The sequence below is a fragment of the Pipistrellus hanaki genome, assembly GCF_964339955.1.
Source record: "Pipistrellus hanaki genome assembly, chromosome: 6".
NCBI classification, from domain to species: domain Eukaryota; kingdom Metazoa; phylum Chordata; class Mammalia; order Chiroptera; family Vespertilionidae; genus Pipistrellus; species Pipistrellus hanaki.
In genome coordinates, this window is record NC_140508.1 from 81,101,447 (window position 1) to 81,129,355 (window position 27,909).

Consider the following 27,909-nt stretch of genomic DNA (forward strand, 5'->3'; position numbering starts at 1 on the left):
AGCATAGATTAGAACTTCGGTCCTTTTTGTGGCTGAGTAATATTACATTGTACACAACACGTGTTGTTTATCCATTCATTTGTTGATGAACATTTGCTTGTTTCTACCCATTGGCTATCGTGAATAGTGCTGCTATGAACACAAACGTGTATTTGTTTGAGTACTTCTTTTCTTTTGGACACATACCTAGGAGAGAAATTGCTAGGTCATATGGTAAGTCCGTGTTTAACAAGAGTGGTTCCCACCCTAGCTGGTTTGGCTTGGTGGATAGAGAATGGCCTACAGACTGAAGGGTCCTGTGTTCCATTCCAGTCAAGGGTACATGCCAAGGTTGCTAGCTCGATTCCCAGTAGGGGGCGTGCAGGAAGCAGCCGATCAATGATTCTCTCTCATCATTGATGTTTCTCTCTCTCTCTCTCTCTCTCTCTCTCTCTCTCTCTCTCTCTCTCTCTCCCTCTCCCTCTCCCTCTCCCTCTCCCTCTCCCTCTCCCTCTCCCTCTCTGAAATCAATAAAAATATATTCTTTAAATAGTGGTTCCCATTTTCTCCATATTCTCACCAACATTCATTATATATATATAAACTCGATTTCAGAGAGAAGGGAAAGAGAGAGAAACATCCATTGGCTGCCTCCCTCACACCCCCTACTGGAAACCATCTCACAACCCTGCATGTACCCTGACTAGGAATAGAGCTAGTGACCTCCTGGTGCATGGGCCAAAGCTGAGAGACACAGGCCAGGTTTGTTTTGTTTTTTAATTCCAGCTGTATTGATTTTGGTCCAGAAAGACCTTTACAGAACTTCTGACCTCCAGAACTGAAAGACAGTAAGTCTGTGTTGCTTTACGTCACTCAGTTCATGGTAATTTGTTATGGTGGTAATAGAAAACTAATACAACACATATTTGGAGGTTCTTTCTTTCCATAGATTTGTCCCTGGATTACCCCCCACCCACTTATCCACCCAATTTTTCAATTCTAGTGGCCTCAAACTTCTCTCTTCCCTGCAAGCCAGTGAGGCTGTGGTTCTCTGCAGTTAGAGCTGCCCATGGAGTGCGGCTGCCCTCAGCTGAAGAGCCTCAAAGTCACAAATCTCATAAATGTCCAGTCATCTTTCAAGGGTGGCCCTCCAGTTTTCTGCCTTCTTTTGGTAAATCTCCAAGGCCTTCAAATAATTTTTAAAATATTCTTTCAGGATTTAAATATATATAGTTTTATTGATTTCAGAGAGGAAGGGAGAAGAAGGGGGGAGAGAGAGAGGGAGAAGGAGAAACATCAGTGATAAGAGAGAATCACTGATCAGCTGCCTCTTTCATGCCTCCCACCAGGGATTGAGCCTGCAACTTGGGCATGAGCCCTTGACTGGAATCGAACCCAGGACCCTTCAGTCCAGAGGCCAATGCTCTGTCCACTGAACCAAAGCAGCTAGGGCTTGATCAGATTTTTAAATTATTATCCAAAGGAAGGTTAGTCCACCGTTTCCAAAAGCTAGAAACTCATTTTACTCTTCTGCCTGCTCAGATATTTGCAATTTTCCACCATCATTTTAAACAGAAGAATGAGGGGGGAAATGGTTGTATGCATGCTTAATTTCTCTCATCTCATTTACCCAGAGGCTGAAAATGAGTTTCCTTCTCTTGACATGACACTTTAAAAATAAAATGAATAAAAAGGAAAGTTGTCAAAAACGTTTGATGTGGGGGGCGGGGAGAAACCACCGCCCTCGCTGCTAGGAAGGAAGGAAGCCTTAGTGACAGGTTTGCTCCACCACATGCAGTTCCCGAAAGTCACCAGCAGGGGGGGAGCGTTCTGTCTCCGATGGTCCCGGCGCATCGCCGCGAATTCGTTAACCCAGGAAAGCAGGCGAGAGCAGCGCCGGGCGGATCTCGGTGGGTGGAAGGTAGGAACTGGCTTGGAGGGGCCACTCGGACCGCAAAGGCCCCGCGAGACAGAGTCCACCTATTCCCAGAAGCCGCCCCTTTCGAGGCGCCCGGGAAACTTGGCTGGAACTCCCGGCTGACCTCTCCGCCCCGCACTCAGGACTGCAGCAGCAGCAGCAGCTCCGAGCCGCCTCCGAAGCGGCGCCGGCTGCAGGGGCAAACCCTCGTCCGGTTCCCAGGTGGTGAGCCCGTGCCCGGGTCCGAGCGGGATCCAGGGGAGCGTGCGCCCCGAGTCCAAGTCCGCGAGGGACCAGGTGAGCCCGCGTCCGGGTCCGCAGTGGAGCCAGGTGAGCCCGCGTCCAGCCGCTCCAGCATCTCGGTCGGAGCCGGGTCGCAGGACTCGAGCAGTCGGTGGACAAAATGGGTTGAAGCCGAGAACGAAGGCAGCTGGTGGGGGATGCAGGGCACGGGCCTGGGCACAGCTGTGCGGTCCAGGACTGGGGGGCAGGAGGTCGGAAAGGACCGCTCCTTCCCCCCAGTGCGTCCACAGGATGACCCTCCACAATCATCCCCGCTGGGGAGGTGCTGGGTGCGGGAGGGGCGGGCGGGTGGCTGTTTTACTGGTGCTGAACGCGAGCCACTCTCTCGCGGACCTTGGCTGCACCGTTATTTGGAAGCAGCAGCGGCGGAGCCTGGTCTGCGCCCCTGAGCGTGTGAATGAGTGGCTGCATGGGCAAATGACAAGCGACAGACGGGAGGAAATACCACCACTCCAGGGGGATATTTTAAGATGGGAAGTCAGTGGCTACTGAAGCAGCGAGAGAGAGACTGGAGAAGGAAAGCAAGAACAGAGAGAGAGAAGAAAAGATGCAGGAAGTCTGAAAAAGGAGCCGAGTGGACACAGAGCCCCGTGGACCCCAGAGCTCGGTGGGGGCGCGCAGGTCAGGGGCAGGCGCTGTCCTGTTGACATATCAGAAGAGGGGGGAACTGGGGGTGGGGTGGGGGGAGAGAAGGCTGGGGGAGGAGCCTTACCCTGAATAGGTCATTGGAATTGAGGAGGTCTTTTTGGTTAAGAATCCATGGGTTATGGCTGGAATGTTAAGGTTATCAGGGTAGGAATAAAAACGTATGCAATTGGATAGGCAACAAGTTTTCTTTTGGCAAATGACCAAGTGAGACACAAACATTTAACTGGATTAGGAGAGAAGTTGTAAGGAGTTTGTGATTCTTCTATACCCTCATGATCATTCACAGAAGATCTCTAGAAAAGCATTTGTTGTACAGAATTAGACTTTGAAATTGGAAGTGTTGCAAAATAGCACAATGATTACCCTGTCTTAATAATACTGTATATACCATCAGTAGTATGTCCGTTACACAGGGGTGGGCAAAAGGGGAGGAGCCTGCAACCGAGGTGGGTGTCCTTGGCCAGAACTGAACCAGAGACCCTTTGGTCCACAGGCCCACGCTCTATCCATTGAGCTAAACTGGCTAGGGTCTTATTCTTGTGTTTTAAAACTTGCCTTTTTACTTGGTATTTTAACATTTTGGAATGGGGAGGAAAAGGCAGGCTGCATGCCCATGAATCAGATATGGCAATAAAGCCTCAGTTATTGGAGAGGGGTCCTTCACCGAATGGGAAATAAGAAGCCGAGGGGGAAGATGTGGTGACTCCATTGGCACTGTATGTACCTTTTCTTCCTAATGGCGGGGCGTTCAGAATAGGCAGTCAAGCTTAGTTTTGGCTAAAATTGAAGTATTTTTTTTTCAGGAAGTGTTTATATGGAAGTATTAAGTAGCTTCTTAATACCTTCTCATAAGGCCCCGGGGACTGACTGACTCCTAGCATCTTCGAAGCAAAGTACTTGTCACTAAACCTTTTACCTTAAATCTTGCTTTAGTATATGCCATATGGCTCTAATAGAACTTACCAATTAATCAGGATATGTGCTATTAGTTATATATTTTTTAAATATATTTTATTGATTTATACAGAGAGGAAGGGAGAGAGATAGAGAGTTAGAAACATCGATGAGAGAAAAACATCCATCAGCTGCCCGCAACCAAGGTACATGCCCTTGACTGGAATCGAACCTGGGACCCTTCAGTCCGCAGGCCGATGCTCTATCCACTGAGCCAAACCGGTTTCGGTTAGTTATATTTTTTAAAAACAGGAAATGTCACATTGTAGGCTAAGGGATTCCTTCTGTTAGTTGTTCACACTTGAGCCTATGGACACTGGGAAAACCAACTAATTGTTTTAAGTAAGACAGAGGTCTATGGTTTTGTTTGTGTGTGTTTTTAACATAAACACTCTGGAAGTAGACAGTCCCCTGCTGGTGCAGCAGCTACTCTATTTCCCCAGGAACCTAATTTTTCTCTTTTTTTTCCTGCTACTATTGCAACTGGAACTAAGGTTTGGCTGCCTGCTGCCACAAAAGGCAAACTTGTGAGACAAGTGCTGGTGAAAAAGGAAGGAGGTTTATTCAAGTGTCAGCACCTCAAGAAGATGAGGGACTCTTTTCCAAAGCCCATCTCACCATCTCAGTCAAGCAGAGGTTTTTATAAGGAGGCAGAGGGGAAGGGAACAAAGAGATCAGGGGGAGGGGTTGAAAAGTTCTCTACGTGCAGGCCAGCACAGTACCTCCATCCTGATGAAGATCTTGAAACTGGGCAAGTAGCCGAAACCGGTTTGGCTCAATGGATAGAGCATCGGCCTGCGGACTATAAGGTCCCGGGTTCGATTCCGGTCAAGGGCCTGTACCTTGGTTGCAGGCACATCCCCAGTGAAGGGTGTGCAGGAGGCAGCTGATCGATGTTTCTCTTTCATCGATGTTTCTAACTCTCTATCCCTCTCTTTTCCTCTCTGTGAAAAATCAATAAAATATATTTAAAAGAAAAGAAAAAAAAAGGAACTGGACAAGTGATGTGTGACATCCTGGTCTTCATTATCCTGGTTCTATGTCATCATGGTTCTACAGTTGAAGGTCAGCACATCTCCTGGAGCTGGGATGATTGAAGGTCAGAGAGAGTGCTTGTGAATACTATTAGCATGTGCTCAGTAAATGGTAGCCATAACTGCTACTGTTTTATTTTAAGGTGCATAAGCAACTGTGTGCTTTCTTTGTGGATTTATGATAATGAAAACTTACACTATCAAGTGATACTTTCCTCTAGAGTCTGTCATAAAATGAGAATTCTTTTCCACTGAAAACTTTATTTTCACCGATGTTATTACATTTAAAAGCTTTTTTAAAAAAATACTGTAAAACTTGTTTCAAAATCATGAATGGAGAGAAACATTATCTGATAATGTTGGCAGCAAAACAGCACCAGAATGTTACCGGCAATTGGACCTGAGTTCAGCAACCTCAATACTTGAGTTCTGGCTAAGAAAGAATTCAAATGCAAGCCTCAAATAAAAGTAAAAGATATATGAAACGAGCTCTGGAAGAAGTGAGCCAGCTGGGCTGTGCGGGCTCAGGAAGCAAGTTGAAGAGGCAAAAGAAGGGCCCTTGTAACTTAGGAGAAAGGAAACTAGGATGTAAGGGCCTGGGGGAAGAAGAAGGGGAGACACTCTAGTGTGCTTCAGAGAGCATGCACACATGCACACTGGGGAAAAGAAGATGTTGGGAAAGGCAGAGAGAGAGAGAGAGAGAGAGAGAGAGAGAGAGAGAGAGAGAGGGAGGGAGGGAGGGAGGAAGAAGAAGAAGAAGAAGGAGGAGGAGGAGGAGGAGGAGGAGGAGGAGGAGGAGGGGGAGGGGGAGGGGGAGGGGGAGGGGGAGAGGGGGAGGGGGAGGGGGAGGAGGAGGGGGAGGAGAGGGGGAAGAAAGGAGGAGGAGGAAGGGAGGAGGAGGAGGAAAAGGAAGAGGAGGAAGAGAAAGAAGAGAGGAGAGGAGAAGAGAAAGTGAAAGGGAGAGTGTGCTGCACTGAGGCCTCAAGGACTTTTATTTTATTTTATTTTATTTTATTTTATTTTTAAAAATATATATTTTATTGATTTTTTACAGAGAGGAAGGGAGAGAGATAGAGAGTCAGAAACATCTGATGAGAGAGAAACTTCGATCAGCCGCCTCCTGTCTCCCCCCAACCCCCCTCCCCACTGGGGATGTGCCCACAACCAAGACACATGCCCTTGACTGGAACCCAACCTGGGACCCTTCAGTCCGCAGGCAGGCAGATGCTCTATCCACTGAGCCAAACCGGTTTGGGCCTCAAGGACTTTTAAGGGCAGGGATTTTAAGGGTGGTCCCAGGGGAGTATCTCCATAGCATATTCATCAGCTTTTCTGGGGTGTTCTTTCAGGGTCATGGTCTGGTCTCAGATTGGTCAGTGCCAGGTCAGGGGGTCATTAGTCATTGCAGTTGGTCCTGATGTCTGCCATGGCACCACCCCCACCTGGCCTTGCTGCTTTTCTGGGCCTGGAGCTGAAACACAACTGAGACCTAGATGTTATCTCTGATTTGCCAAAACTCTGTCTCTGGGGTCAAAAGACTGGAGGCTTTGGTCCTAAAATTATCTGATGCAGATCAGAACTCATTGTTCTAGGGGTCTAATGCTTAAGGGAGTGGTTGTGCAAGAGCCTGTATGGGAGTCTATGAGCTGTTCTCTGGAGCCCTTGTGGAGTCTACCCCACCACTAGTGATATGAAAGGTCAGGGAATCTAAACCGCATGACCAGCAATCTGATAGGGCAGGAAAGGTCACCCTGGGGGTGAGGTCCCACCCTAAAATTGTCTGTTGCTAGGCACTCAGGGCTTCTGCCCTGGTGACCTTCTGTGTCTGGCCTCTGGGTCCTCCTCTGCTCATGTCTATCTAACTGCCTACTACAACGACATGCCAAGAGCAACCCAAAGTCTCCCCATGTTGCATGTATCTGGGGTAAGCGGGAGGTTGTGAGTGTGGGCATTTCTCTATGTTCCATGTCACAGGATCCCCCAATGCTGCTTTTGGGTAAGATTTAGACTGCTTTCCTGGGGCAAAGGCAGCTTAGAGAGAAAACAGTGACATTTGGGTGCTTTTGAAGGCACACTTGTAATTTTAACTGTTCCATTGCATCCCTTTGAATGCTTAACCAAAGGTGTGTGTGTGTGTGTGTGTGTGTGTGTGTGTGTGTGAATATTTCATGTGGGAGGGTCCTTACACTTTTATAAAGTGGATTCTCTCATAATTGCTTATTTAATAGCTATGGGTAGAGATGTTACAAGTTGTTGACGCATCTATTTGGTACTTTTTGTAGGTGTTTATAGTGAGGACAGGTTTGCCATTCTGCCTATGATGTACCTTTAAAAGTACTGCTTGATTATATGTTACTTCCATAAAGATACATTTTTCACAGAAGACTTTTTGCCCTTTCTAGACGATAAAGCATCATGTAAATATAGGCATCACAATAATTCTTTAAGCTGAACACACCCTTACTTGGTTATGACTTATCTTTTATTTATTTCTTCTTATTATTTTTATCCTCACCTGAGGACATATTCATGGATTTTCAGAGAGAGGGGAAGGGTGAGAAAGAGAAAAACATTGATTGGCTGCCTCCTGCACACATCCCAACTGGGGATCAAACCCGCAACCTGGGTATGTGCTCTGACTGGGAATTGAACCTGTGACTTTTCGGTGCATGGGACGACACTCAAAACCAACTGAGCCATGGGGGCCAGGGCTATTTTTTATTTTTGTAAGTTTATTTGAGCCAAACTGATGACATATGCCAGAGGGGCAAGATCTCAAATGCTCTCGACATATCTTTTTATAATACCTAAGGGGCAGGAGGTACTGCATGTAGAAATTAAGGATTGACTTTGTGAGCCTGAGGCTGCCCCAGGCTTTATAACCATTGGCCTGAGTACATATTCACATCCCAGGGCAGTCTGTTGATATGAGGCAAGGGAAAAAATTGCTTTAAAAAAAAAACCAAACAGCTAGTTTTTACTAATTTATGAACTCATCCCCTCTCAAGGTTCAGACGGGAATGGAGGATATGTGACCCCTCCCTGCATCCCAGAATGTAGGCACCCACTGCTCAGAGGCTCTCACCCAACTCACAGCCATTTTCTGTACATGAGCAAATGCATAATTTGCTTCTATTTTAATTCAAATGATGTAATGCTGTGTATATTGTTATGGAATTTAAAAAAACACATCTTTACGTCTAGGATGTGCTCTCATGATAGCATAGAGAGCTCCATTTTATTCTTTCCCAGTTCTTTTATTGATTGTTTTTTTTTTAAATTTTTATTTTTAGAGAGAGGAGGAGAGGGTGAGAAAGAAACATTAAATTATTGTTCCACTTATTTATACATTCATTGGTTGATTCTTGTCTGTGCCCTGACTGGGGATCAAATTCATAGCCTTGGTGGGGAAAATATGTGGCGAATATGCTCTAACCAACTGAGCTACCTGGCCAGGTAACTGCTCCGCAGCATCCCTTTGAATGGCAGACCATGACTGACTACCTCCATATGACCATCATTTCCAAATAGACAATATCTAAAATGAAAAATTCTACTAGAATTTGTGAGTTACTAAAGCATTTTTATTATCATTTTTTTCATTTTTTTTATTAAGGTATTATATGTGTACATGCCTTACCAATCCCCAATAAAGCATTTTTTTTAATTGACCCTCATCGGATGATATTTTTTTCATTTTCATATTTTTATTTTTCTTAGAAAGAGAGAGTGGAAGAGAGAGGGAGAGACAGCAAAATATCACTGTGTGAGAGACATGGGCCCTGACCAACCAGGGCAGGGGATTGAATCTGAAACTGAGATACATGCCCTTGACTGGAATCGAACCCGTGACCCTTCAGTACACAGGCAGACGATCTACCCCCTGAGCCAAACTGGCTAGGGCAATGTGGTGGCCTTTAAAAGGCTAGAGTAGGGATAGTGCAGGCACCAGGTTTACTGGAGGTGGACATGGTGTAGGGTCCCATCCTGCCGTCATCGCAATAGAATGGTGATGGCCACCACTGGCACATCCTCCACCCTCCGGGCGGCACAACTCCAGGGGCGGAGTGAGGTTCCCACAGCCCCACCGCCGCACCCAGAGCTCTGCGCTGCCAGGACCTGGTCCCGCTGTGGTGATAGTCCCTGTCGGACTGCCCCACAACCTGCACAGCCCTGACTGTGTGCCGTCTTTCCAGACTCCACGCTTACTGAACTCTGATCCTCAACGCCTAGGACAGTGCCTGGCACACAACTGGGTCTCCAAAGTGCCGGCTAATGGGATGAGTAAACCTGCCTGCAGGAGCTGGTGAGCCTCAGGAGGCGGCGGCAGCGTGCGTCTGTGTGTGAGCGTCAGGCGTTGGGGCTGGCCTTGGGTGGGGCTGCTGTCCGAAGGCCCAGCTGGGCAGGCGGAGAGGTGCCCAGCAGGCAGACCTCCTGTCTTCTCTCCTCCACCTGCTGCCTCCTCAGGCCTCGCTCTGCTGCGCCCTCTCTCTCTGACTTTACGGAGGACTCACTGTCCTTTCCTGAACTCCCTCCCACTGGGGGCAGCGTGGCGGGCTTTCCCCACAGATCCTGGGGAACGGCTGTCTCCATCCCACACAAGGGCGAGGGGACTGTGTGACCTGGAGACAGCCATTCCCCAGAAAGTCCCTCCCAGGGAATGTGGCACCTGCAGATCCACCATCGACGGTGTGTGGTTCCAAAAGGTCTGGCCGAACTCCAAAGTGATAGTTTATTTATTTTATTTTATTATTAAATTATTATCTGTGTACACATCTTACCATTGCAAAGTGATAGTTTAGAAAAATGGCGACCGGCTATTAATGATGAAAGAAACTAATTGTGTGTGTGTGTGTGTGTGTGTAGGGGGAGGGGTGGGGTGCAAGGTGAATGGGGTGGGGAAAAGAAAGCAAATGGACAACAAAAGCCAGATAGAATAACGTTTTATTAATTTGTTAATTTTCTTCCGTTTATTTACGTAGTAACCGATTTTAGACAGGCTCGGGGCTCGCAGCCTCTGTGAGGTGAAGAAATGCTCTGAGACGCCGGGGGAAGCAGCAGGCTCCTCTCCCAGAAGCACCTATGGGCGCACAGAAGTCGTGCGTGCCATTTGGGGCTTCTCCCGTTGCCTGGGACATCCAGGTCCCTTGGCTCTTTGTCTGCAGGGGCGGAGGAGGGAGGGTATCCTGAAGGTATCTGACTTCTTGAAAGACTCGTCCCACATTATAATTACCGTTCCCCTCCAAAGCTAATTAAAGCGCCCACAAAGCATTGAAATTTACTGGGTCGGGCTGAGCCACAATGCATGGAGGAAGCTGTTGCCAGAGGCACATGACTGCCAGGTGAAGATTAGAAAAACCTCATAAGAAAGATAAAGGCACAGTTCTCACTTTGAACTTGGAAAATATCCATCCTGCTCTGAAGCAAGTGGCCAAAGCTACACGTGACAAAAACAGGGGTCAGAACTGGAATCACAGGCCGCTGGAGCTGGGGGTGCAGGCGGGGGTTAGAAGTGTGACGCATTTACCCTGTGGCATTTTTGCCCATTTCTGCCATATTTTCTTATTCCAAACCTAAATGCCCTCTTTATCATCACTTGGCAGGGAAGGGCCGTGCACAGGACCCAGGCCAGAGGCCACGAACTCCGTGTGACTGCAGGGGAGGCAGAGGTGAGTGCAACCGCCAGGTGGGGAGGGAGGAGGATAGGGAAGCTGAGATTTCTCTCTGGGCAGAGGATTCTGAGGAGCCGGGTTTCCATCCTGAAGTGTCAGGCTCCTCGCCCTCCCAGGCCCTGGCTGTGAGCGAGCACCTTCTCACAGAGGCCGGTTCCTCAGGATCTGCCGACTTGCTTTTCTCAACCCTCAGTCACCCCTGGACTCACCAGGGATTTTGCATGCAAATACTCTGGATTCATAAACGTCCGTCCTTTACATCCCCGTGTCCCGTGCCTCTGAACAGAAATTCCAAAGTTTCCTCTGTGTGGGACCTTACTCACCCGAAAGGACTCTTCTGTTTGGGGGCCTGGGCAGTGGCCCCAGGTCCAAGGCCATTATCACTCAGGGAGAGGGCGCTGGCGGGCTCAGAGCGGTTCCCGGCACAGGCCTGCTTTCCCGTTTGCCTCCTCCTTCACAGATCCCAGAGGACAGGGTGTACCTGCAGACCCGAGGCAGGTTAACGTGGCTGCTTTCTTCAAAATGGACATGTTCCGTGCAGAAGCCATCTTTTCATAGGATCACAACCCCTCCTTTAAATAAAAAAAAAAAATTATATATATATATTTTATTGATTTTTTACAGAGAGGAAGAGAGAGGGATAGAGAGCTAGAAACATCGATGTGAGAGAAACATCGACCAGCTGCCTCCTGCACACCCCCCACTGGGGATGTGCCCGCAACCAAGGTACATGCCCTTGACCGGAATCGAACCCGGGACCCTTCAGTCCGCAGACCGACGCTCTATCCACTGAGCCAAACCTTTTTTTGTCTGTGTTTTTATTGGCGTGTTTTATTGCTGACACTATTGCAGATGTCCCCCATCGCCAACCTCCCCGCTTTGCCCACTCCCCCCCAGCCCCACCCCCTTCCCGTGGCCCTCCCCACACTATTGTCTGTGTCCATGGGCTGTGCATATATGTTCCTTAGCAAACCCCTTCCTCCTCTTTATCTAGTTTCCCCCATTCCCCTCCCCTCTGACATTTGTCAGTCTTTTCCATGTATCCATGCCTCCGGTTCTTTTATTATTTATTTGTTTATTTGTTTATTTATTTATTTTAATATATTTCATTGATTTTTTTTCAGAGAGGAAGGGAGAGAGGTAGAGAGCTAGAAACATCGATGAGAGAGAAACATCGACCAGCTGCCTCTTGCACACCCCCTACCGGGGATGTGCCCACAACCAACGTACATGCCCCTGATCGGAATCGAACCCGGGACCTTTCAGTCCGCAGACCGACGCTCTACCACTGAGCCAAACCGGTTTTGGCAATTTATTTATTTATTTTTTAATTTGAGAGAGGAAGAGAGAGAGATAGAAACATCGGTGAGAGAGAAACATCATTGATGGGCTGCCTCCTGCAGGCCCCACACTGGGGATCCAGCCCAGTACCCCAGGCGTATGTCCTGACCAGGAATTGAACCCTGAGCTCTTGGTTCCTGGACTTGATGCTCAACTACTGAGTGACACCGGCTGGGTGCCGATTGTGTTTTGTCCATCAGTTTATTTTGTTCATTAGATCACATAGAAGTGAGATCATGTGATATTTATCTTTCTCTTGTTTCGTTTAGCATAATACTCTCCAGTTCCCTCCATGTTGTCTCAAAGGGTCAGAGACCCTTGGTTTTTTTGTTTGTTCGTTTGTTTTTGTTTTTTTACAGCTGCACAGTATTCCATCGTGTAAACGTACGACAGTTTTTATTCTCTCCTCTACTGATGGGCACTTGGGCTGTTTCCAGATCTTAGCTTTTGTAAATAATGCTACTGTGAACATAGGAGTGCCAACATTTTCTTAAATGGCAGAAAAACTTTACCCTTTCCTTCCTTTCTGCATTATCCGTGTCCTTTTATTTTTTAAGTATTTATTGTTGAAAGTATCACATATGTTCCTCTCCCCCCTTTCGCCCCTTCTAGCCCGTGCCCTTTCATTTTCCAGCGGCATTCACACAGGGCCCATTGCGCGCGCACCGCTAGCACAATGCAGTTCTCCAGCCTGCCCTTCCATCGGGTTGGTACTGAAGTTGTAAAATACAGAGGCGCTGCATCCCTCACCATCTCCAGCTTTTAATCCAAAGCCCACCTGTGAGCGGAGCGCACTTTTGGCGACGTAATTCAAGACAACTGCTCCTCCGCAGCTTCCGTGATATTTTACTTTTTCACGGAGTTGCTGGCACAGGAGATACTTGCAAATGAGAGCTTTAGTATTCTGAGGACGGTAGTCCTGGAAAGCGCTGTGTCGGTTTCTGAGCGGCTGTCTCAGCGGCAGGCCCATCCTGTGCTCTGTGTGATGCGGGGCCGGGACCCTGCAAACCTCCTTTCTGCTTTTCAAGCTGACACCCGTTAGGCTCCCCAATAGGGGGCGCTGGATGGAAACAGCAAAAAGGGCAGGAGGAAGGGACTTGCTCAGCCCCCCCGCCCCGCCCCTGCTTGCTGTTCCTAGGGAAGCCACTCCAACCCCGGCTCCTCAGGCTGGCCCTGGAAGCAGCTGGGTCCTCTTTGTAGTTTGCCCAACACCTGCCAAGCCAGTCTCCTCCTGCCCTCTGAGCGACTCCAGCACCAGCTCCCCAGTACCTCCTCCTGGAGCTCTGAGTCCCAGCCCCTCCGGGCATCCGGCCAAGCTCAGAGACCCCGGCACCGACTGGCCAGCGACCCTCCTCAGGACTCGGGGTCTCGGGTCTGGATCCCCGCTTTCTCTGGGCAGCTCAGAAACCACCTGCCTCCGCGGCCACTCTCACCCCCTGTGCCTGAGGAGACGGGCCTTCCCTTGCTGGAGAACATTCTCATTAAATGTCCCATGAAATGAAATTCTCTAATAGCATATTATTTTCTGAATAATGTCTTGGGCCATAAGTCGAATCACTGAGGTAAGCATGATGGATAGGAAATAATCTCAGCCGCTCCCTGCTCAGGGGGAGCCCCACCTCTTGTCTGGCAGGGGAGCCATTGCTGTCCTCAGGTGCCCCTGGCCCCGGAGGGACGGCTGGAACAGGTGCACGGACAGGGTGCAGCCGCGAAAGGCCCCATTCTCAGCCTTTGGCGCACACCTCGCCAGCAGCTGGTGGGCAGGGTGGCCCCTCTGGGAACGTGGAGAAGATTCGATTTCTTCTCGGGCAGCAAAGCTTCTATTTTCTTTCTTCCTTTTTTGAAAACAAAACAAAACATTTTAATGATTTTTTACAGGGAGGAAGAGAGAGGGATAGAGAGTCAGAAACATCGATGAGAGAGATCAGCTGCCTCCTGCACACCCCCTACTGGGGATGTGCCCGCAACCAAGGTACATGCCCTTAACCGGACTCGAACCCGGGACCCTTCAGTCCTCAGGCCGACGCTCTATCCACTGAGCCAAACCGGCTTCGGCTCTATTTTCTTTCTTCCTTTTTAAATGGGTGCTGGTAGCCTCAGAAGACGCAAGAGAGTCAACGTGTTATTTATTTTATTTTTTTCTTGCTTCACAACTAGGACCTGTGCTCCACTTAGGAGAACCGGCAAGCAGCCCTACAAAGACCCGCTTCCTCAGCCTTGTGTGTACAGCTGCCCCGGAGAAGGAGGAGGACTCTGAAAGGCCTTTACTGGAAACTCCACGCACAGTCCGACACTCCACGGTCTGGTGATTCCTGTCATGGCTTCTTCGGAAATGAGTAAGTCGACCTTCAGGAAAGACGCAGTCCAGCCTGTTGTGTTTGCTCATTGAAATCTTCTGCCTCTGCCTGAGCAGCTCCTTCTCCCCTGAGCATCGCTTCCTCCTCTGGCCTCTCCCTCGGCCACCGCGGGCAGCGGGCAGTGGCTTTGGCAATGAGAGTCTGAATCTGCTAAGAATCTGACGAGCTGTCCTTTCTGATCTCCAATGTCGCTCGCAGATGCCTTCCCTTGGCTAAGTCTGTTTGCACCAGAGCTCTGGACAGGCTTGCTGTGGGCAGTGTATCTGGGAGGTGATTCCAGGAGGGGAGAGGGAGACGGGACGGGAGTGGAAAGGGGTGGGGTAGAAAACTCGGGTGTGAGGCTCCCTTCTGTCGGGACCTGGGGAAGCAGGAGGAGGCCTCACAGAGCCGTCTGTCAGAGACCTGAGCCTGCACCCCCTCCGCCAGCTTCTGCTGCGTTTAGTGGGAGGCTCTGCCCTGCTCCCGGCCACAGGTAGCGTGAGAATATTGTGGGAACCAGGAAAGGCGCAGCAAAAGCTGGCGGGGCCGTCACAGCTCACGGGACGGTCTGCCCCTGCACCTGCCTGGGGTGGACATGGTCACGGAGGTGAGCAGTGGGCTTTGCAACCACCTCACATCAGACCCCGAGCTCCCTCGTGAATCAGCGTCACTCTCCTCACGGGATGTTATTCTTATGGGGATAACCACAGTACTTTACCTCCTGGAGTGTTGGGCTCCATCAAGATTAGCTATTGTTGCCCGGCCAGCGTGGCTCAGTGGTTGAGTGTTGACCTATGAACCATGAGGTCACCGTGTGATTCCCGGTCAGGACTCATGCCTGGATTGCGGGCTTGATCCCCAGTGTGAGGTGTGCAGGAGGCAGCCGATCAGTAATTCTCTTGATGTTTCTATCTCCCTCTCCCTTTCTGCTTTCTCTCTGAAATCAAATATATATATTAAAATTTATTTTTTTAAAAGGATTAGCTATGGTCACCCAACAGCAGTCTCCTAGTCCAAATTGAGTTCAGAGCTCCTTTTCTCTTCCAGGAGAACACCACTCTGAGTCTGTAGATTTCTCTCGGGGAACGTGGAGCCCTGAGTGAGCACACACTGATGGAGCATGCCTCCTCTCTCCAGCTGCAGGCGTCAGGGTCCTGCCCCGGAGCTGCCCTCTGGGGGCTCCTGCGCGGTCTCCCTCCTCATTTTTCATTCCTCTGCTTCTGTGCCTTCCGGCCCCGCCTGTCCTCGAGGCGCAGAGGGGCTGCGGAGAGCAAGCCCTCAGAGTGCCCTCCTGGATCTGCTGGCTGCAGCCCTGAGCTGCTGGTGCCACACTGCACGCTCTTCAAAAATTTACTGCAGCCCATTGTGCTTCCTTAGAAATGCTGACCTCATGTTTCTCTGACAGATTCTGTAACGTTCACATACCCGCAATGCTTAGATTAATGCTGACACTTTTGTTGACCCTCGAAATACAGATAAGCTGAAGTGGTTCAGCTAATGTCAGCATTCAGGGGCCTAAACTTTCCAAATTGACTGCAGCCACTCTAGAGCATCCTTACTGCTAGGAAAAGGGTCATATCTTCTGGCAAACAGGGGTGTTTTTCTTCTTCAGATAAGAGGTATATAAAAATTAAGCTACTTTTTTTTTTTCTTTTAAAAACAACCTTGGCTGCTCAGATGCTCTGAGCCAAATTGTATGTTCCAGTGTGAGAATTTATTTCACTGCTGTTTCCTGTTCTGTTCATCTCCTCCCCTGCATATTTGATTCTTGTTTTAATTATCCTAAAACATAGGTCTTTTTATTATAATCCAACTCTAATCCTCTTAGAAGCATTAAGTAGAAAATGATGCATGAATTATTAGAAGTGTCATCGCCCCATGAAAAATACATGGTCACTGCTGGTTGTTCTGTCTCGCTGGGTATAACGCCTTACTTTTCTTTCTTTAAAAAATATATATATTTATTTATTTCAGAAAAGAAGGGAGAGGGAGAGAGAGATAGAAACATTAACGATGAGAATCATTGATGGGCTGTCTCCTGTTCACTTCACACTAGGGATCGAGTCTGCAACCCAGGCATGTGCTCTGACTGGGAATCAAACTGTGACCTTTTGGTTCCCAGGTCAATGCTCAACCACTGAGCCACACTGGCCAGATCTGAATAGAACACCTTTCGAAGCCAGGATTCCAAAGCCTATTCTATAAGACACTGGTAGTTTCCATTCTATAAATTGTTTAATCATTTCGAAGGCATAGGGTATTTTAGTTGGGATGTGCTTGGTTGCAGGGGACTGAAAAGCCCATCTACTGCACAGGCTTGAGCATTCAAGGAGACTCCCTGGGTTTTATGACCCGAGGGTCTCATGAGCTGGGAGGGGATTTGACCGAGGTGCTGCCTCTGGCTCTATTTTTTTTTTAAATATATATTTTATTGATTTTTTACAGAGAGGAAGGGAGAAGGAGAGAGAGTTAGAAACGTCAATGAGAAAGAAACATCGACCAGCTGCCTCTTGCACACCCCCTACCGGCGATGTGCCCGCAACCAATGTACATACCCTTGACCGGAATCGAACCTGGGACCTTTCAGTCCACAGACCGACGCTCTACCACTGAGCCAAACCGGTTTCGACATGGCTCTATTTCTTAGTCTCTCCTCACTTGGCCCTCCTCTGAGTGGTGTTTTTCTTGGGGCCCGCTCCCCTCAGCAGGGGCGGAGACTGCCAGCTGCCTCTGAAAAGCCTATCCCTGACCCAGAGGCCACAGCAAGGGACCGGGAGCACTCTGAATGCCGGCCTGCGACCCCACCCAACATCCTCATCCTCGGGGCCCCAATGAGGGTGGGAGTGGAGGGGAAGATGGAGGGAGGTTTAGTGCTCCATCTGACAAATGAAAAGGGAACACAGGAAAGACTTTGACCTACCATGAGCAGAGCTACTTGTCAGACTGGGGATGTGCATTTGTGTGGGATGGACAATGCCAGATTTTGTCTTGTTGGGCCTGGTTATTTCTATCAAAACACTCATCAGGGGTTCTGGACACCTTTTCCTTTTAACCAGCCAAGAAATAGTCCAATTCTTTTAAAGAAAATATGCTTTTATTCCATTTTTATATTTTCCTGTATCTGGCTGACACTTACGTCTAAAGTAAACAAGTATTAGAAGGCTGTCAGAATTTATGGAAAAGAAGAAAGCTCGTGAGTCTCTTCTTGTTGGCCTCCAGAAGGATTTGCCTTGGGTTGTCTCCAGAATGGCAGGTGGGAAGCTTCCTATAATACAACAATATTTCTTTAAAACAATATTTTAAAATTGATTTTAGAGACAAAGGGAGCTGGAGAGAGAGATAGAAACATTAATGATGTGAGAGTCATTGATTTGTTGCTTCCTGCATGCCCCCTACTGAGGATTAAGCCCACAATCCAGGCATGTGCCCTTGACCGGAATAGAACCCAGGACCCTTCAGTCCACAGGCTGACACTCTATCCACTGAGCCAAACCAGCTAGAGCCCTAAAACAATATTCCTTAATGTAACATGTCTCTACTGCAAGTTTGTAGCTGTGTGTGTATTTTTTAAACATATATATTTTTTTATTGATTTCAGAGAGGAAGAGAGAATGAGAAAGAGAAACATCAATGATGAGAGAATCATCAATCATCTACCTTCTGCTGGCCCCACACTGGGGATCAAGCTCAAAATCCAGGCATGTGCCTTGACTGGGAATTGAATCATATGTCGATGATCAACCACTGAGCCATATAGGCTGGGTGCAATCAGTCAATCAATCAATCAATCAATCAATATCTGGTTGCGTCTGAGTGTAGTGCATCAGAGGGGAGGTTGGATCCACATGCCCAGGAAGCAGACTGGCGCTGGATTCAGTGCGCCCACTAATTGCTTTCCTCCAGAAAGACCCTAAGGGTCTGAACACGCTCCTGCAGAGAATGCTCATAAGGGGTTCTGGACACCTTTTCCTCTTAATCAGCCAAGAAATAGTCCAATTCTTTTAAGAAAATATGCTTTCCTTCCGTTTTCATATTTTCCTATATCGGGCTGACACTTAGGTCTGAAGTAAGCAATTATTAGAAGGCTGTCAGAATTTATGGAAAAGAAGAAACCCCGTGAGTGCAGGTGCACACACCCAGACACACAGATGTCTCTCCTTACCTCAGCAGCTTTTCCCGGCTGGACTGACGGTGGGACAATGGCCTCCGTCAAATGCCTTTTCCCGAGGAGCCCTGTGGCCTTGCGTCCCCCTGCTATGAGCTTGGCCGTATGCCACGACCCAGACAGCGTAGGGTTTGCAAGTAACGTAACCAGGGTGGAAGAATGGGCATATTAGCTGGTGAGGATGGGCCATGCCCCTGGAGATAATCTTTGCCATTTCCAAACCCAGATGCAGATGTCTTAAGAGACTGTCTGCTGCCCGGTGAGGCCGGGGCCCCTGCCTCTCGCTAGGCTTTGGAGCACAGTAAGAACTTTGGTGGCTTTGTCCTCAGCGAGGAGAACCAGACCAAGGTGGCCTGAGGCACGCTGTCGCAGGTGCTCCAGGAGCGATCATTTCGTAATTACTGTCCACTGCTTACCACCTCCCCCCACCTGTCTTCACTTCCACCTCAAAAAGCAGGAACCAGGACATCACAGGCCATTTGTTGAATCCTGTATGTTTTTTAAAAATATGTATATTTTTAAAATTTATTTCAGAGAGGAAGGGAGAGGGAGAGAGAAACATCAATGATGAAAGAGAATCATGGATCTGCTGTCTTCCACACGCCCCACACTGGGGATCGAACCTGCAACCCAGGCATGTGCCCTGACTGGGAATCAAACCATGACCTCCTGGTTCATAGGTTGGCACTCGACCACTGAGCCATGCCAGCTGGGCAAATCCTATATATTTTTTGTGATGGTACAAGACAACCGAGTGACCAAGGACTGTTTCTTGCCCTGAGAAACACCGCTGCATGCCCATGCCAATAAATGCAAGCCCTTCACCCCCCAAATGGAGCCAGTTGGTGGAGGTGTGTGCTGTGCTTCTGTGAGCTTAGCCATAGGGCTGCCAAGGATGCCAAGGGGAGGACTGGGAAGGGCAGGTGGTGGCTGGGAACCAGACCAATGAGGGGCTCTCCCTCCAAGGGAGTGGTCAACCATTCAAAGGACAAGGTTCAAAGGGTGGTGAGTTGATTGGTTCCAAGGCTCTGGATTGACCTGGCCGGGACAGGAACGGACTTGAGGTTGAAGCTGTGGCTCTTGGGCCCCAGCGTGTTGATCAGGGCCCTGGGGCAGAAGCCCCATCCTACGAATGTTGTGAACCCTGGGATTTCTAGAAAGACCCTCCAGGAGGCAGATCTGCCTGGAAGAGCAATTTCAAACTTACCACGGTCTGGTCTTTAGCAAAAGCCGGGAAGATTACGTACTCAAAGGCTGTGGACTCCATCCACAGCTCACCTGCCGGATGGGACTGGCTGGGCCCAGCATCCTGCAGAGTTGCTTTCACCTCCCTGCAGTCTCGAGGTCAGGCCACCCCCTGACGTTGATGAGGACATTCACCATGTGACACGGTCTTTGCTTCCCAGGCACCCTCAGGAGAAACGTGACCTACTTGAGGAACAGGAAAGTGGCACTTCTCATCATGGGACTTACTTTCATCTCCTCTCAGTGCTGCAAGGTTCTTAAAGCCAACTGTCAGTAGTGAACCTGTGTTTCGGTTTTCTAATTCGCATTTTTATATTTATGAACTCCTCACTCCATTTTACACCTCTGTCTTTGTTTCATTCTTTCTTTTCACCTCCTTTTTGTTTGTTACCTTGACGCATTCGATGAATCCTTTATGTTACCCACCCAGTGATATGCTAGCAAATATTCGTTAAATATTCAGGAATTTTGTGTGTTCCTTGCTAGACAGTTGATAGCTTGAGATCAGCCACAGCGGGAGTATTTACATCATGGATATAGGCAGACCCTACAAAATAGGTCTTTAAAAAAATTTTTTTTTTCCTTCCAAAGAGCTAGTTTGCCAGCAAACCACTGTTTAATCCTTTCTGGAAAAGGTGGAGTCTTAATCAATATGTCAAAGTATTTTGAAATTATCTACCTTATTTAAGTGATGTATAATTTTAAACATTGAGACCAGTGGCACTGTTTTGGGTTGATACATGTTTCCAGAGTAAATAAATTTATGAGGCTGGGTTTCATCGCTGGCGAGGGAAGAACAGGATTCATCTAGAAAGTGCCTTCTAGGCAGCCCGGCTGTCGGCAGCTGTTCAGTAAAGGAGGGTATTCATGCATATGGATGCGGCGACAACTGTTTACGTTTCTGTTGATCACACTTTCAGCTGTGCTCAGCGAGAGCGAAGATTTGGGTAAATCTAGCAGTAATGGAAGCAGGTTGATATCCCATCCAACGTGGGATGGTTGCTAAGGGAGCAGTCAATGCAAATTAGAAGTAATAATAGCTCTGGTTTAAAAGGGCAAAGAATTAGGGCTGGGAAGGGGAAATGACTCCCTGCGGAGGACAGGAGTTTTGCGGGGACAAATGTGATGCCTGCTGTACAGCCCGTCCTTCTGCTTTCGCCCCGGACAGAGCCCAGGAGGCGTGGACGGAGCAGAGGACAGGGGAGCTGCCGTCACCGCAGGCAGGGCCTGGCCGCTCCGGCCTCCGCTGGCCGTGGAATAGGTTCAGATAGACACGGATGCATGCTTGTGACCCAGAGTTGGCAGCCTTGCCATCATAAACGTTGGCAACAACAGAAAAGAGAAGAGAAAAGAGAAATCTGAAACAATGTTTTGTTTTGTAAAACAACAATACCTAGGCCACAAACAATGATGGGGAAGACGGCTGGAACGTGCCCAAACCTGGAGATCCCCTAAAGGCATTGCAATGGATGGCTCATCAACCACAGGAGAGCTCATGGTGATTGCATCTACTGCCTAGAAATAAAGGGCTAATAAGCCATTTAATTCTCACGACAGGCCCAGACACGGAAGCTCGGATAGATGACGTCTCTGCCCAAGGTGCTCCGTGAAGGGGAGAAGGAGCCAGGATTTGAGGCTCTGCTCTCGACAGCTCAGGTCAGACAGAGAGAAGGATTTGTGTGATGGTGATGGTGTGAAATGCAATCGTCGGGCCCAGGAAACAGGTAAGTGAAGCATCAAAATGTAAGTACCGTGAGAACAGTGAAAGAGAGGCCAATGGCAGATTGAGGGCTGGGGACAGGACAGGGCCCAGTTCAGGAGACATACAGCCTTGAGCCAGAGGGAGACAAAACCCACCTAGATAACCTAAACAATCTGCTGTATACTGACCAAACAGCACCATATAGTCAGGCCATTGCTGAGCCTCCACACAGTTAACGGCAGCTGTGCGTGGGGACTTGAGGGGCTGGAGATTAGTGAAGAGTCTGGCCCTCATCTTCCCTTTCATAGCTCTGTGTTCAGAGAGAGCCCACGCCGGGTTAGGGCAGTTTCTTTAGGGGACCATGCTGAGCTGTATGTTGGGAGTAGTGACCTGTAATCCAAGGGGTGGATTATCCTACAGGGCAGCGGGCCGGGACAGGCAGGAGCAGATCCATCAGAGCACGGAGCTGAATCTTAAAGGAGAAAGGGGAGTGTCTGTGTCACTAGCACAGGATGAGTGTGGAAACGTGGTTGGCTGAGCACAGCCTTGGTCCTTCCTTGTGAACTCCATCTACTTACTCCTGTAGACGGCAACTAATGACCACAGAGCAGCAGCTGGTCAAAACCTTGGTGGGTACAGGGGGAGAGTAGGGAGATCTGGGGGAGATAAGAGATCAACCAAAGGACTTGTATACATGCATATAAGTACAACCAATGGACACAAAACTCTGGGGAGGGAGGGTATGTATGGGGGGGGGGGCAATGTTAAAATATGTACACAGATAATAATTTAATAAAAAAAAATAAAAAAAAATAAAAAAATAAAAATAAAAAAACAACAACAAAAAAGTAAAATAAAATAAAAAATAAAATAAAATAAAACCAATGATGATTGCCGAAACCGGTTTGGCTCAGTGGATAGAGCATAGGCCTGCGGACTGGAGGGTCCTGGGTTTGATTCCAGTCAAGGGCATGTACCTTGGCTGCGGGCACATCCCCAGTAGGGGGTGTGCAGGAGGCAGCTGGTTGATGTTTCTCTCTCAGCGGTGTTTCTAGCTCTCTATCCCTCTCCCTTCCTCTCTGTAAAAAAAAAAATCAATAAAATATGTTAAAAAAAAAAAAAAAAAAAAAAAAAACCTTGGTGGGTTGATGGTCAAGTGCAGCAGGTCCTTGATTAACATTGTTTCACTCAATGCCATTTGTAATAGTAAAAGCATAATATGCTCATTAGACTGGAGGAAGCCGTGGCAGTGGGGGCCGAGCCCCTTGCACAAATTTCGTGCATTGGGCCTCTAGTTTTGTTAGAATGTCAATGAGATGCCTTGGGGACTTAATTCTTGTTTATAACGATCAGCCTATGGTAAATTGTTTCATTATAGTCATCATTGAGCTTAAAGTCACAGAAGCTGTTGATGACGTTAAGTGAGGACTTTCTATAATTCTTGATTAAACCATCACACAAACACGCCAGGGCCCAGACCTTGTTTTGTTGGAGGAGCTCACCGGACGGAGCCCTGACTTCTCCTAGGTGACTTGGTGTTTCCAGATCCAACAGCACCGAAGGCGAACTCTGGCTTCTGTGGAGTGAGCTGGAGGGCGGCAGCATCGCCTCCCAGCTTCCTCCCAGGTGGCCCATGTCTTCACTGAACACTTTCCTCGCTCGGTTTTAAGAACCAGCTTTATGAGATATCATTTCCACTCCATAAAACTCACCCCTTTTAAGTGTATATGCAATTCAATATTTTTTGTACATTTAAAGAGTTGCATATATACAACAAGTGTAATTTCAGAATATTTCCATCACCCCAAAAAGAAAGCTCTGTGCCCATTTGTATTCAGACCCCAATCTTACCCCCAGACCCAGGCTATCACTAATCTACTTTGTGTCTGAACAGATTTAAGTGCTGGTGAAAGAGGGGATTATTTTGCAAACACAGTATCTGCCCTGAAGGTGGGGTGGAGCAAACACAGACAAGTTGAGGCTCAGTCCCATAAAATAATAAATTTGGTAACTTGACAAAGTTAATGTGCTAAAAGATAGAATTAATTATCTATTGCTTAACATCTTTGAATATATTCTATGAAAGATAAAGAATCCTTGGCTGATTTATAGGTCCAGACTTTTTTGTTGCTAGAGGATTGTAGAGCTGCTCATGAAAAGTAGGACAAGTACCTATTTTTTGTTCACTTTTTGTTGTTGTTGTTGTTATTAATCCTCACTCAAGGGTATTTTTTCCATTGATTTTTAGAGAGAGTAGAAAGGAGGGGAAAGGAAGGGGAGAGAGAGAACCATCGATATGAAAGAGACACATCAACTGGGGCCAGGGGTCGAGACTACAACTAAGGTACATGCCCTTGATTGGAATTGAACCCACGACCCTTCAGACCAACACTTTAACCACTGAGCCAAACCAGCTAGGGCTATATTCTTTCTTATATGAATGCCCAGTGTTGGCTTTATTATTATAATGCTACTTAAATACATAAAAGCTTATTTGCAGCTATAAAGCCAAAACAAATTTCCAACTGAATATAATAAAATCTGCAAAACCAATAAAATTCAAATTAGTGGCATCAATTTAGTGCTATGAATGATGCTGTTGTGCTGACACTTCAGTGGCTGCTCACAAAGCAGAGATGATACACTGCCACTGAGCTTGCCTCCCGCCTTCGTTTGGAACTGGGATTTCTTTACTTACAGCTCGAACTTTCTAGGGAGCCAGGGAGCAAGTGGGCAGAGGCCCGAGACCCTCTTTAAGGACCCCTAAGCTCTGTATCTTAGTAGCACACATCTTTCTGGGACAGGGCCCTGACCAGCGTGGTTAGCTAGTTTTCTGTTCTTTGCAAATAGGTGGGGGTGGGCGGGGGACACTTCTGCAGACCTAATGAGAGGACCACAGAGAATCTGAGCTTCAGAGAGAGACTGGAAAATTATGAAAAGCAGATACAGAAACTCAATATTTTAGCAAAAGAGGAAAAGGCACATCACTTGTGAGAAAACCACAGGATGACTGCACAGCACAATAAATAATGTTCGTGATCATGACCCTGAGCAATGAATGGGATGCTGAATTGGGCTGAGAGTCTCATGTTTAGGAGGACCAGGCAGTCCATCTGGGTCCTCATTTGGCTTTGTGTTCTGGCCCTTGAACGAGCAAGCAGACTTCTGTTAGCTCTAGATTTGTGCATTTGGGGACCCTTCCTCCCAGCAGGGAGTGTGTGTGTGTATGTGCTGGGATGGGGGAGGGAGGCTGAATTCTATGACATTCAGAACAAATGACTTCACGCATGATTAATTGTGCCCCCCACACACCCTGCACTCAGGGCTGCGGTAATTGCCCCGTTTCAGGATTTGGAGGCGGCACATCTGACCTTCTAGTTCTCATCTCCACACCTCTTCATGCCTCTTCTGACAGATAATTACGGCTGAGTGCGAGCATCAACAGGAAGGCAGACATCTTACCTTCATGTCAGCCACTTAATGAGCATTTTAAGGCAAATTATTAATAACAGTGCTCAAGAAAATGAGATCAGCCAAAGCTTCTGAGATATTGACTGTGGAAGAAAAAGGCCATTTCCATGACAAATAGGGGAACTTTTATGAAGTAATTAAATATTAATATATCCAGCAAATATGTATTACATACCCTCAATATTCAACATATCTTATTGGGAACCACAGCGTACACCATACCATACATGATTCAGGTTCTAATCTAATGGTATTTACAACCAGGGAGTTTTTAAAAGATATATTGTTCCAAAGACATGCAGTGTAAAGAAGTGTCAAAAATGTAGTCCCCCTCCCCTCGTGGGATTCTGTGCTGTGAGATTCTTTCTTCTTCCCCATGTGGGAGTCTGTACTTGTTCAATAAATTTCCACCTTTGCTATAAAAAAACAACAATGTAGTTCAATCTTAGCACCTGAGGAGGTGAGGAAGAGGGTGTCTCAGGAGAAAGGACCCCTGAGCTGCCCCGGGAGGGTGGGTGGTGTGTGATGGGCAGGAGCAGGAAGGGGCATGCCCCGTGGAGCGATGGTCTGGGCAAAGTCATGGACTATGAGATACTGATGGGGCAGTAGCTGGAGGTGGGGCAGAGACCAGACTATAAAACATTTTTAATTGTTTTTATTGATTGAGAGAGAGAGAGAAAGAGAGAGTGAGAGAGGTTTGTTCTACTTATTTATACATTCATTGGTTGCTTCTTGTATGTGCTCTGACTAAAGATCAAACCTACAACCTTGGTGTATCAGTACAACACTCGAACTAACTAAGCTACCTGGCCAGAGCAGGTTGTATTTTTTTTAAAAATATGTATTTTATTGATTTTTTTATAGAGAGGAAGGGAGAGGGATAGAGAGCCAGAAACATCAATTAGAGAGAAACATCGATCAGCCGCCTCCTGCACACTCCCCACTGGGTATGTGCCCTCAGCCAAGGTATATGTCCCTGATTGGAATCGAACTCTGGACCTCTGAGTCCACAGACCGACGCTCTACCCACTGAGCCAAACAGGTCAGAGCCAGACTGTATTTTTAAAATATATTTTTATTGATTTCAGAGAGGAAGGGAGAGAGAGACAGAAACATCAATGATGAGAGAATCATTGATTGGCTGCCTCCTACACATCCCACATCGGGGATGGAGTCCCCAACCCCATGCCCTGACCGGGAATTGAACTGTGGCCTCCTGGTTCATAGGTCAACGCTCAACCACTGAGCTACCAGCTGGGCTGTAAAGGATTTTTAAATGTCAGGCCAAGGAGTTAAGCTTTACTCTTTGTAAAGTGAGTGACTAAGAGAGGTGGTGTGAGGGGAGTGACTAGAAGGCGGAGGCAGGGGTCCGGGTGAAAGGCCTGGAGAGGGGGAGTGGGAATCCTTAGTTTCACGGAGCCTGACAAGTTTCTGCCAGGCAAGGTCAGGAGGACAGCGAGCTTCCTTTTTGGTCAGAAGATAGCAGGGCAAGAAGTAGTGGTTGGTAGAGCTTGATGGGTTACAGCAAGGAGGGGGACTCAGCCTGCAAGACACTCTGCCCCAGCCGAAACCGGTTTGGCTCAATGGATAGAGCATCGGCTTGGGGACTGAAGGGTCCCAGGTTCGATTCTGGTCAGGGGCATGTACCTTGGTTGCGGGCACATCTCCAGTAGGGGGTGTGCAAGAGGCAGCTGATCGATGACTCTCTCTCGTCGATGTTTCTAACTCGCTATCTCTCCCCCTTCCTCTCTGTACAAAATCAATAAAATATAAAAAAAAAATAAAAAAAAAAGACACTCTGCCCCAAAGGGCTTCCCCAAGGTCAATGTTCTGAAATCTACAAAATCTATCTCATCTGCAGGTTGACATTTTGCAACTTTGAACTGATCCCATAATCATATGAGGCCATAAGAGGTGCCTTGAGTCTCCCCTGAAGGTAACCCACGCCTGGCGGTGAGTCCCAAACCTGTTGCTAGAGTTGGCCAAGACCCTTCTTTCTCACACTCTCCGAGTGTGCCTGGCACCCGGTCCAGGCACAGCACACGCAGCAGTTTGTAACTGTGGTTTCTGTGAAAGCCTCGCTCAGGTCGGGCCTTCATTTCCTGGTCTGTTCATCTGGCCGAGGATGCTGGGCCAGGCCAGGTCTGTGGCCACCAGCCACAGTGACCTTCCTCTTCTCTGGAATCCTGCTCTGAGGAGCATGCGTGGTACATCCTTGGTTTGCCTCACTGGCCAGTCCGTCCTTCCGGGGGGTGAAGGCAGCAGAGGTTCACCAGTGGGTACGATCCAGACACACCTCCAGGGAGGAGTGGATTGAGGGTCCCCTTTGTGGGGAGCCTGGGGAGTGAGCCATCATGTCACTTCTAAACGTGTCACCGCAAAGAAAACAGCATGGCTGGTGCCTGTGGCACCTGGTACCCGCGGGCTCTCCATCGGGGCCAGCCGCTGAGGCCCAGCCTCTGAAAGGACAGAGACATTTGTCTCTGCAGGGACTATGGGATGTTTCCCAGACGGTAAACTTGGTTTGAACCCACAACCAATTGGGCTCCAAAGCTTAGGCCCTACGGGTGTGAAATGGGATTGCGATTGGCGGCAGGTAACAACCCAAGCACTGTGTCCAGGACAGGTGCGGGGCTCGCTGCCTTATTTCCAGTGCGTAGCACAGGGCCAGGCACACGCTGAATGATGGCAAATGAATAATAATGTGATATGAGTTCAATAAATGTTAAAAGAACACAGGAGCGAGTAATTCCTTATATAAAACTTCCACGAATACCTTGCATCGGTGTAGGCAACTTTATTGTTAGTGCTCCCTCGCGGGTCAGGGTAACGGAGAAGACCCCGTGCTGCTCTGTCTGTGAACGCATTTTCTGCGGGGGTGGGGAGGGGGGGCGGCGGGACAGGCTTTCACATTCCCATTTTGCAGAGGAGGAAAACTGAGGCACAGGCAGTTCAAGTAACTCATCTGAAGTCCACAGTAAGGTAAGGTGACCAGACATCCCACTTTTGGCGGGTCAGTCCTGATTTTTAACAATTTGTCCCGCGTCCCGTGGCGTTTTAAAAGTCCCAATTGTTAAAAATTGGGATGTCTGGTCACCTTACAGTAAGGGCTGTGTGCCAGGAGGTCACAGTTCAATCACT

At 48.1% G+C, this 27,909-nt stretch overlaps 1 long non-coding RNA gene across 1 annotated transcript; it reads left to right on the top strand.

Annotated features, from left to right (window-relative positions):
• The first annotated feature begins 10,432 nt into the window (after positions 1–10,432).
• Positions 10,433–26,722, top strand: LOC311625073. Its single transcript, XR_014795428.1, has 4 exons — positions 10,433–10,522; positions 14,028–14,185; positions 21,153–21,319; positions 26,630–26,722. It is a non-coding gene; the product is annotated as an uncharacterized lncRNA (long non-coding RNA).
• Positions 26,723–27,909: the final 1,187 nt, after the last annotated feature.